At 37.7% G+C, this 12,003-nt stretch overlaps 1 protein-coding gene across 1 annotated transcript in view; it reads right to left on the bottom strand.

Annotated features, from left to right (window-relative positions):
- Positions 1–12,003, bottom strand: part of LOC128700571 (putative neural-cadherin 2) — a 271,817-nt gene that overhangs the window by 103,392 nt on the left and 156,422 nt on the right. The window lies entirely within an intron of this gene.

Genomic DNA, 12,003 nt, shown 5'->3' with positions numbered 1-12,003 from the left:
GTTGGTCAAGTATCTTGATAATCAAGTATCCTGTTGGTCAAGTATCTTGATAATCAAGTATCCTGTTGGTCAAGTATCTTGATAATCAAGTATCCTGTTGGTCAAGTATCTTGATAATCAAGTATCCTGTTGGTCAAGGATCTTGATAATCAAGTATCCTGTTGGTCAAGTATCTTGATAATCAAGTATCCTGTTGGTCAAGTATCTTGATAATCAAGTATCCTGTTGGTCAAGAATCTTGATAGTCAAGTATCCTGTTGGTCAAGTATCTTGATAATCAAGTATCCTGTTGGTCAAGTATCTTGATAATCAAGTATCCTGTTGGTCAAGTATCTTGATAATCAAGTATCCTGTTGGTACAGTATCTTGATAATCAAGTATCCTGTTGGTCAAGTATCTTGATAATCAAGTATTCTGTTGGTCAAGTACCTTGATAATCAAGTATCCTGTTGGTCAAGTATCTTGATAATCAAGTATCTTGTTGGTCAAGTATCTTGATAATCAAGTATCATGTTGGTCAAGTATCTTGATAATCAAGTATCCTGTTGGTCAAGTATCTTGATAATCAAGTATCCTGTTGGTACAGTATCTTGATAATCAAGTATCCTGTTGGTCAAGTATCTTGATAATCAAGTATTCTGTTGGTCAAGTATCAAGTATCCTGTTGGTCAAGTATCTTGATAATCAAGTATCTTGTTGGTCAAGTATCTTGATAATCAAGTATCATGTTGGTCAAGGATCTTGATAATCAAGTATCCTGTTGGTCAAGTATCTTGATAATCAAGTATCCTGTTGGTCAAGTATCTTGATAATCAAGTATCCTGTTGGTCAAGTATCTTGATAATCAAGTATCCTGTTGGTCAAGGATCTTGATAATCAAGTATCCTGTTGGTCAAGTATCTTGATAATCAAGTATCTTGTTGGTCAAGTATCTTGATAATCAAGTATCATGTTGGTCAAGTATCTTGATAATCAAGTATCCTGTTGGTCAAGTATCTTGATAATCAAGTATCCTGTTGGTACAGTATCTTGATAATCAAGTATCCTGTTGGTCAAGTATCTTGATAATCAAGTATACTGTTGGTCAAGTACCTTGATAATCAAGTATCCTGTTGGTCAAGTATCTTGATAATCAAGTATCTTGTTGGTCAAGTATCTTGATAATCAAGTATCATGTTGGTCAAGGATCTTGATAATCAAGTATCCTGTTGGTCAAGTATCTTGATAATCAAGTATCCTGTTGGTCAAGTATCTTGATAATCAAGTATCCTGTTGGTCAAGTATCTTGATAATCAAGTATCCTGTTGGTCAAGTATCTTGATAATCAAGTATCCTGTTGGTCAAGAATCTTGATAATCAAGTATCTTGTTGGTCAAGTATCTTGATAATCAAGTATCCTGTTGGTCAAGTATCTTGATAATCAAGTATCATGTTGGTCAAGTATCTTGATAATCAAGTATCCTGTTGGTCAAGTATCTTGATAATCAAGTATCTTGTTGGTCAAGTATCTTGATAATCAAGTATCCTGTTGGTCAAGTATCTTGATAATCAAGTATCCTGTTGGTCAAGAATCTTGATAATCAAGTATCTTGTTGGTCAAGTATCTTGATAATCAAGTATCCTGTTGGTCAAGTATCTTGATAATCAAGTATCCTGTTGGTCAAGTATCTTGATAATCAAGTATCCTGTTGGTCAAGTATCTTGATTATCAAGTATCCTGTTGGTCAAGTATCTTGATAATCAAGTATTCTGTTGGTCAAGTACCTTGATAATCAAGTATCATGTTGGTCAAGTATCTTGATAATCAAGTATCCTGTTGGTCAATTATCTTGATAATCAAGTATCCTGTTGGTCAAGCATCTTGATAATCAAGTATCCTGTTGGTCAAGTATCTTGATAATCAAGTATTCTGTTGGTCAAGTACCTTGATAATCAAGTATCCTGTTGGTCAAGTATCTTGATAATCAAGTATTCTGTTGGTCAAGTACCTTGATAATCAAGTATCATGTTGGTCAAGTATCTTAATAATCAAGTATCCTGTTGGTCAAGTATCTTGATAATCAAGTATCCTGTTGGTCAAGCATTTTGATAATCAAGTATCCTGTTGGTCAAGTATCTTGATAATCAAGTATTCTGTTGGTCAAGTACCTTGATAATCAAGTATCCTGTTGGTCAAGTATCTTGATAATCAAGTATCCTGTTGGTCAAGTATCTTGATAATTAAGTATCCTGTTGGTCAAGTATCTTGATAATCAAGTATCCTGTTGGTCAAGTACCTTGATAATCTAGTATCCTGTTGGTCAAGTATCTTGATAATCAAGTATCCTGTTGGTCAAGTATCTTGATAATCAAGCATCCTGTTGGTCAAGTATCTTGATAATCAAGTATCCTGTTGGTCAAGTATCTTGATAATCAAGCATCCTGTTGGTCAAGTATCTTGATAATCAAGTATCCTGTTGGTCAAGTACCTCGATAATCAAGTATCCTGTTGGTCAAGTATCTTGATAATCAAGTATCCTGTTGGTCAAGTACCTTGATAATCTAGTATCCTGTTGGTCAAGTATCTTAATAATCAAGCATCCTGTTGGTCAAGTGTCTTGATAATCAAGTATCCTGTTGGTCAAGTATCTTGATAATCAAGTAACCTGATCACGAAGCAACTCGATTATTACGTAAACTGATCATCAATTAACTTAGTAATCAAGAAATCTGATAATCAAGTACCTCGACAATAAATTAAAATGATAATCAAGTAACTTGATAATCAAGTAACTTGATAATCAAGTAAATTAAAATGATAATCAAGTAACTTGATAATTGAATAACTTAATAATTAAGTAACCTGAAAATCAAATAACAATATGATCGAGTAACCTTATTCTTAAGTAGCAAATAATCAAGTAACTTGATAATCAAGTAACTTGATAATCAAGAAATTTGATAGGTATAAAAATGATTATCTTAACGATCTATAACATACTAATCAATAACCGATCAAGAAGATAATCAAGTTAAGAATTATATAATTCGAAAGAAAAATAATGACTAAAACAAGAAAGTAAAGAAATGATTATGACGCAGTAATAAGCAAGCAAGTATGACACACAGTAATAAGCAAGCAAGTATGACACACAGTAATAAGCAAACAAGTATGACACTCAGTAATAAGCAAGCAAGTATGACACACAGTAATAAGCAAACAAGTATGACACACAGTAATAAGCAAGCAAGTATGACACACAGTAATAAGCAAGCAAGTATGACACACAGTAATAAGCAAGCAAGTATGACACACAGTAATAAGCAAGCAAGTATGACACACAGTAATAAGCAAGCAAGTATGACACACAGTAATAAGCAAGCAAGTATGACACACAGTAATAAGCAAGCAAGTATGACACACAGTAATAAGCAAGCAAGTATGACACACAGTAATAAGCAAGCAAGTATGACACACAGTAATAAGCAAGCAAGTATGACACGCAGTAATAAGCAAGCAAGTATGACACACAGTAATAAGCAAGCAAGTATGACACACAGTAATAAGCAAGCAAGTATGACACAGTAATAAGCAAGCAAGTATGACACACAGTAATAAGCAAGCAAGTATGACACTCAGTAATAAGCAAGCAAGTATGACACACAGTAATAAGCAAACAAGTATGACACACAGTAATAAGCAAGCAAGTATGACACACAGTAACAAGCAAGCAAGTATGACACACAGTAATAAGCAAACAAGTATGACACACAGTAATAAGCAAGCAAATATGACACACAGTAATAAGCAAGCAAGTATGACACTCAGTAATAAGCAAGCAAGTATGACACACAGTAATAAGCAAACAAGTATGACACACAGTAATAAGCAAGCAAGTATGACACACAGTAACAAGCAAGCAAGTATGACACACAGTAATAAGCAAACAAGTATGACACACAGTAATAAGCAAGCAAGTATGACACACAGTAATAAGCAAACAAGTATGACACACAGTAATAAGCAAGCAAGTATGACACACAGTAATAAGCAAGCAAGTATGACACTCAGTAATAAGCAAGCAAGTATGACACACAGTAATAAGCAAACAAGTATGACACACAGTAATAAGCAAGCAAGTATGACACACAGTAACAAGCAAGCAAGTATGACACACAGTAATAAGCAAACAAGTATGACACACAGTAATAAGCAAGCAAGTATGACACACAGTAATAAGCAAACAAGTATGACACACAGTAATAAGCAAGCAAGTATGACACACAGTAATAAGCAAACAAGTATGACACACAGTAATAAGCAAGCAAGTATGACACACAGTAACAAGCAAGCAAATATGACACACAGTAATAAGCAAGCAAGTATGACACACAGTAATAAGCAAACAAGTATGACACACAGTAATAAGCAAGCAAGTATGACACACAGTAATAAGCAAGCAAATATGACACACAGTAATAAGCAAGCAAGTATGACACACAGTAACAAGCAAGCAAGTATGACACACAGTAATAAGCAAACAAGTATGACACACAGTAATAAGCAAGCAAGTATGACACACAGTAACAAGCAAGCAAGTATGACACACAGTAATAAGCAAACAAGTATGACACACAGTAATAAGCAAGCAAGTATGACACACAGTAATAAGCAAACAAGTATGACACACAGTAATAAGCAAGCAAGTATGACACACAGTAATAAGCAAACAAGTATGACACACAGTAATAAGCAAGCAAGTATGACACACAGTAACAAGCAAGCAAGTATGACACACAGGAATAAGCAAACAAGTATGACACACAGTAATAAGCAAGCAAGTATGACACACAGTAATAAGCAAGCAAATATGACACACAGTAATAAGCAAGCAAGTATGACACGCAGTAATAAGCAAGCAAGTATGACACGCAGTAATAAGCAAGCAAGTATGACACGCAGTAATAAGCAAGCAAGTATGACACACAGTAATAAGCAAGCAAGTATGACACACAGTAATAAGCAAGCAAGTATGACACACAGTAATAAGCAAGCAAGTATGACACACAGTAATAAGCAAGCAAATATGACACACAGTAATAAGCAAGCAAGTATGACACGCATTAATAAGCAAGCAAGTATGACACACAGTAATAAGCAAGCAAGTATGACACACAGTAATAAGCAAGCAAGTATGACACGCAGTAATAAGCAAGCCAGTATGACACACAGTAATAAGCAAGCAAGTATGACACACAGTAATAAGCAAGCAAGTATGACACACAGTAATAAGCAAGCAAGTATGACACGCAGTAATAAGCAAGCAAGTATGACACACAGTAATAAGCAAGCAAGTATGACACGCAGTAATAAGCAAGCAAGTATGACACACAGTAATAAGCAAGCAAGTATGACACACAGTAATAAGCAAGCAAGTATGACACACATAATAAGCAAGCAAGTATGACACACAGTAATAAGCAAGCAAGTATGACACACAGTAATAAGCAAGCAAATATGACACACAGTAATAAGCAAGCAAGTATGACACAGTAATAAGCAAGCAAGTATGACACACAGTAATAAGCAAGCAAGTATGACACACAGTAATAAGCAAGCAAGTATGACACGCAGTAATAAGCAAGCAAGTATGACACACAGTAATAAGCAAGCAAATATGACACACAGTAATAAACAAGCAAGTATGACACACAGTAATAAGCAAGCAAGTATGATACACAGTAATAAGCAAGCAAGTATGACACACAGTAATAAGCAAGCAAGTATGACACGCAGTAATAAGCAAGCAAGTATGACACGCAGTAATAAGCAAGCAAGTATGACACACAGTAATAAGCAAGCAAGTATGGCACACAGTAATAAGCAAGCAAGTATGACACTCAGTAATAGGCAAGCAAGTATGACACTCAGTAATAAGCAAGCAAGTATAACACACAGTAATAAACAAGCAAATATGACACACAGTAATAAGCAAGCAAGTATGACACACAGTAATAAGCAAGCAAGTATGACACACAGTAATAAGCAAGCAAGTATGACACACAGTAATAAGCAAGCAAGTATGACACACAGTAATAAGCAAGCAAGTATGACACACAGTAATAAGCAAGCAAGTATGACACACAGTAATAAGCAAGCAAATATGACACACAGTAATAAGCAAGCAAGTATGACACACAGTAATAAGCAAGCAAGTATGATACACAGTAATAAGCAAGCAAGTATGACACACAGTAATAAGCAAGCAAGTATGACACACAGTAATAAGCAAGCAAGTATGACACGCAGTAATAAGCAAGCAAGTATGACACACAGTAATAAGCAAGCAAGTATGACACACAGTAATAAGCAAGCAAGTATGACACACAGTAATAAGCAAGCAAGTATGACACACAGTAATAAGCAAGCAAGTATGACACACAGTAATAAGCAAGCAAGTATGACACACAGTAATAAGCAAGCAAGTATGACACACAGTAATAAGCAAGCAAGTATGACACTCAGTAATAAGCAAGCAAGTATGACACTCAGTAATAAGCAAGCAAGTATGACACACAGTAATAAGCAAGCAAGTATGACACTCAGTAATAAGCAAGCAAGTATGACACACAGTAATAAGCAAGCAAGTATGACACACAGTAATAAGCAAGCAAGTATGACACGCAGTAATAAGCAAGCAAGTATGACACTCAGTAATAAGCAAGCAAGTATGACACACAGTAATAAGCAAGCAAGTATGACACTCAGTAATAAGCAAGCAAGTATGACACTCAGTAATAAGCAAGCAAGTATGACACTCAGTAATAAGCAACCAAGTATGACACTCAGTAATAAGCAAGCAAGTATGACACTCAGTAATAAGCAAGCAAGTATGACACACAGTAATAAGCAAGCAAGTATGACACACAGTAATAAGCAAGCAAGTATGACACACAGTAATAAGCAAGCAAGTATGACACGCAGTAATAAGCAAGCAAGTATGACAGTAATAAGCAAGCAAGTATGGCACACAGTAATAAGCAAGCAAGTATGACACACAGTAATAAGCAAGCAAGTATGACACACAGTAATAAGCAAGCAAGTATGACACACAGTAATAAGCAAGCAAGTATGACACACAGTAATAAGCAAGCAAATATGACACACAGTAATAAACAAGCAAATATGACACACAGTAATAAGCAAGCAAGTATGACACACAGTAATAAGCAAGCAAGTATGACACAAACTAACAATAAGCTAGCAAATAGGAGACTAGTAGACTATGCCCACGAATTGGGTATGTCCATGTAGAATATTGGCATTTAAGACAATCTAAAGCATTTGTGACAGAATCAAGTTTAAGGAGCACAGACACAGGTGAGATTCCACACCCGCTGAAAACAGCGGATATTGTCCACTCCATGAAGGTGGCAGCAAAGCAATAGCTAGGAACTATAGACCTTTAACGTCCCACATCATAAAAATCTTTGAAAGAGTTCTAAGAAGCAGGATTGCAAACCACTTGGACTCCCAACAATTGCACAATCCAGGGCAACATGGGTTCAGAGAAGGTCGCTCTTGCCTCTCACAACTACTGGATCGCTAATATATGGTCTTCGATGCACTGGAAAGCAAACAGAATGCAGATGTAATACACACAAGTCTTTGACAAGTGCGATCATGGCGCAACAGCACAAAAAAAAAATGCGTGCTAAAGGGATAACTGGCAAAGTAGGCAGATGGATCTTCAACTTTCTAACCAATCGAACACAAAGATTAGTGGTAAACAGAGTTAAATCAACAGCTGCCATAGTGAAGACCTCTGTTCCAAAAGGCACAGTACTCGCCCCTGTCCTGTTCCTCATCCTCATATCAGACATAGAAATGTAAACCATAGCACTGTAACATTCTCTGCAGACGATACTAGGATCTGCATGAGACTGTCATCCATTCAGGACAAGGTAAATCTCTAAGAAGATATAAACCAAGTTCTCCAACGGACAACGGACAACAGTATGGTGTTCAATGAAGAAAAACTCCAACTACTCCGTTAATTAAAGAAAGCTGGAGGAAATAATAAATAGAATTGAATATGCTACAAACTCCAGTCACACAATAGAGCAGAAAAGTAATGTGGAGGACCTGGGTTATACATTGGTGGGTTGTTAGATGTATGAAGTTCGGTTACTGAAGACGCAAGAAGAACCGTTAATGAAGTTAAGAATCTTGTTATAGAAGGTAACTCAAATTAAGTTTATGGACATGGGTTTTTGTATCAATGATAATAACAGAAGGCTGAAGGTATATTTTCCTGAGGTTGGGGTAGAGGAAATAGTTAGTGGGTTCAGAAAGATCGAGACTTTAAAGAGAAAACCCTATTATCTGCTACAGTATTAGAAGTATTGATGTTATGAAGTGTAGGAGTGAAGATGTACTTGCCAGGGATTGGACAGTAATAGGAATAATTAGGATAGTAGAAGGAATCTCTTTCTTACGTAATGTTCAGCTAAGAAGAGGAGCCGGCAATTAGTGATTATCTTGGGCAATTAGTATTTTTTCTGGCTAGACAAGTACTACATCTCAAGTATCATTATCAGTTTTTAAGATCACTGGTCTTTTATTCTATTAAAAGAATAACATATATTCCACTTATGGTGCGCATTTATCTAAGGCAGGAATAGCAGCGTTATCTCCTACAGTCAAGGGAGTTTTAAAGTGAAAATCTTAGGGCTATGCATGTGTGTATGTGTGTGTGTGTGTGTGTGTGTGTGTGTGTACTCACCTAATTCACCTAATTGTGGTTGCAAGGGTGGAGTCATAGCTCCTGGTCCCGCCTCTTCACTGGTCGCTACTAGGTCACTCTCTCCCTGCTCCTTGAGCTTTATCATATCCCTTCTTAAAGCTGTGTATGGATTATTACCCCATTACATCACTTTCCAGATTGTTTCACTTCCTGACAACTGTATGACAGGATAAATACTTCCTAACATCCCTGTGACTCATCTGAGTCTTCAACTTCTAATTGTGACCCCTTGTTGCTGTGTCCCATCTCTGGAACATCCTGTCTCTGTTCACCTTCTCGATTCCTCTCAGTATTTTTATGTTGTTATCATGTCCCCCTTATCTCTCCTGTCCTCCAGTGTTGTCAGGTCGATTTCCCTTAACGTCACCTCGTAGGACATGTTCCTTAGCTCCGGGATTAGTCTCGTTGCAAACCTTTGCACTTTCTCTAGTTTCCTGACGTGCTTGGCCAAGTGTGGGTTCCAGACTGGTGCTGCATACTCCAGTATGGTGTACAGAGTCCTGAATGACTCCTTACTGAGCTGTCGGAACTCTATTCTCAGGTTTGCTAGGCGCTCATATGCTGCAGCCGTTATTTGGTTGATGTGCGCCTCAGGAGATGTCCTCGAGATTATATTAAACCCATGATCCTTTTTCTTGAGTGAGGTTTGCAGAATTTGGCCCCCTAGACTGTACTCTGTTTGCGGTCTTTTTTGTCCTTCCCCAATCTTCATTACTTTGCACTTGGGGGGTTGAACTCCAGGAGCCAGTTGTTGGACCAGGCCTGTAGCCTGTCCAGATCCCTTTGTAGTCCAGCCTGGTCCTCCTCCTCATTAACTTCATATCGTCTGGAAACATGGACACTTCGGAGCCTATTCCTTCCTTCACGTCATTCATGCATGCTAGAAACAGCACTGGTCCCAGGAACCCTGCTCGTCACAGGCACTCACTCCGACACCTCGTCACATACCATTACTCGGTGATGCCTCCCCATCAGGTATTCTCTGATCCATTGTAGTGCCTTCCCTGTTATACCTGCCTGGTCTTCCTGATTTGCATTGATCTCTTGTGTGGAACTGTGTCAAAAGCCTTCTTACAGTCCAAAAATATGCAATCTACCTACCCCTCTCTCTCCTGTCTTACTGCTGTCACTCTGTCATAGAACTCCAGTAGGTCTGCGACACAGGATTTTCCGTCTCTGAACCCGTACTGTTTGTCGTTTATAAGTTCATTACTTTCTAAGTGCTTCACCAGTCTTCTGATAATCTTCTCCGTGACTTTCCATACCATACATGTCAGTGACACTGGTCTGTAATTTAATGCTACATGTCTGTGCCCTTTTTTGTGTGTATGTGTGTACTCACCTAATTGTGGTTGCAAGGGTCGAGTCATAGCTCCTGGCCCCGCCTCTTCACTGGTGTGAGTGTGTGTTTGTGCAGAATAAGTAATGATTGCTATACTATGGATTTTGGCAACAGTAGTTATCCACTGAGTGAAGTAAAATATTTAGATAAAGTTAATGATAATAGAATCAGTGGAAAGGCAAAGTTGAATAAAGAGATGCAAACAAGGTAACCGAACCTTAGGTAACTATTATGTTAACGTTTCGCTCACCAAGATCTTTATTAATTCAGTAGTTTTAGCATCATTCCACGTCATTAAGTGGTTGTGCCTATTCATAAGACGCATAAAGACTGCGAGAACAGCAATAACATGATCACTAACGTGCATATGCAAATCTGACGCCTTTTCTCTCCTTCATATTTTCTCGCTTCCTCCACATACTATGACACAAACTCTAGCTCTAGTTCCAACAAGACGTGTGGGTTTCTTGCTACTTAAGTCCAGTGGAGCTGCTGTTAGTAATAACTACTCTAAGACTGCACTGGAAATACTAGCCAGTGTACTGCAGGTAAGGATCACAACTTTCCGGTGATCTGTCAAGATTTGAACATATACAGCACACACCTGGGGAGTTATGATGTGCTGGACACATCTACAGTCACTGATGAGATGAGAGGCTGACTGTAGCACTCACAAGACACAGTGAATGTTGGGAGTTATGATGTGCTGGACACATCTACAGTCACTGATGACATGAGAGGCTGACTGTAGTACTCACAAGACACAGTGAATGTTGGCAATGATTACTTCCTCATTTTAGGCGTCTCATTAGGTCTTTATATGGATAAAGCCGCTGGATCGCCGGAACGTCTACAAATTAAAGACACCCAGATGTTGTTGGTGTCTAATTTCTTGTCGTATTCAGGGGCTACTTACTCCTTAGCCCACAGGCTACACAACAAAATATACACTAGGCTACACATCACAATATACACTAGGCTACACATCACAATGTACATCAATTTACACATCACAATATACATCAGGCTACACATCACAATATACACTAGGCTACACATCACAATATACATCAGGCTACACATCACAATATACACTAGGCTACACATCACAATATACATCAGGCTACACATCACAATATACACTAGGCTACACATCACAATATACATCAGGCTACACATCACAATATACACTAGGCTACACATCACAATATACACCAGGCTACACATCACAATATACACCAGGCTACTCATCACAATATACATCAGGCTACACATCACAATATACACTAGGCTACACATAACAATATACATCAGGCTACACATCACAATATACATCAGGATACACATCACAATACACACTAGGCTACACATCACAATATACATCAGGCTACACATCACAATATACATCAGGCTACACATCACAATATACACCAGGCTACACATCACAATATACACCAGGCTACACATCACAATGTACATTAGGCTACACATCACAATATACACCAGGCTACACATCACAAAATACACTAGGCTACACATCACAATATACACTAGGCTACACGTCTCAATATACACCAGGCTACACATCACAATATACACCAGGCTACACATCACAATATACACCAGGCTACACATCACAATATACACTAGGCTACACATCACAATATACACTAGGCTACACATCACAAAACACACTAGGCTACACATCACAATATACACCAGGCTACACATCACAATATACACCAGGCTACACATCACAATATACATCAGGCTACACATCACAATATACATCAGGCTACACATCACAATATACACTAGGCTACACATCACAATATACATCAGGCTACACATCACAATATACATCAGGCTACACAT

The sequence above is a fragment of the Cherax quadricarinatus genome, chromosome 65 (genome assembly GCF_038502225.1).
Source record: "Cherax quadricarinatus isolate ZL_2023a chromosome 65, ASM3850222v1, whole genome shotgun sequence".
Classification (NCBI taxonomy): Eukaryota; Metazoa; Arthropoda; class Malacostraca; order Decapoda; family Parastacidae; genus Cherax; species Cherax quadricarinatus.
Note: the sequence above shows the minus strand (reverse complement) of the source record. Positions and strands in the feature narration are given on the sequence as shown.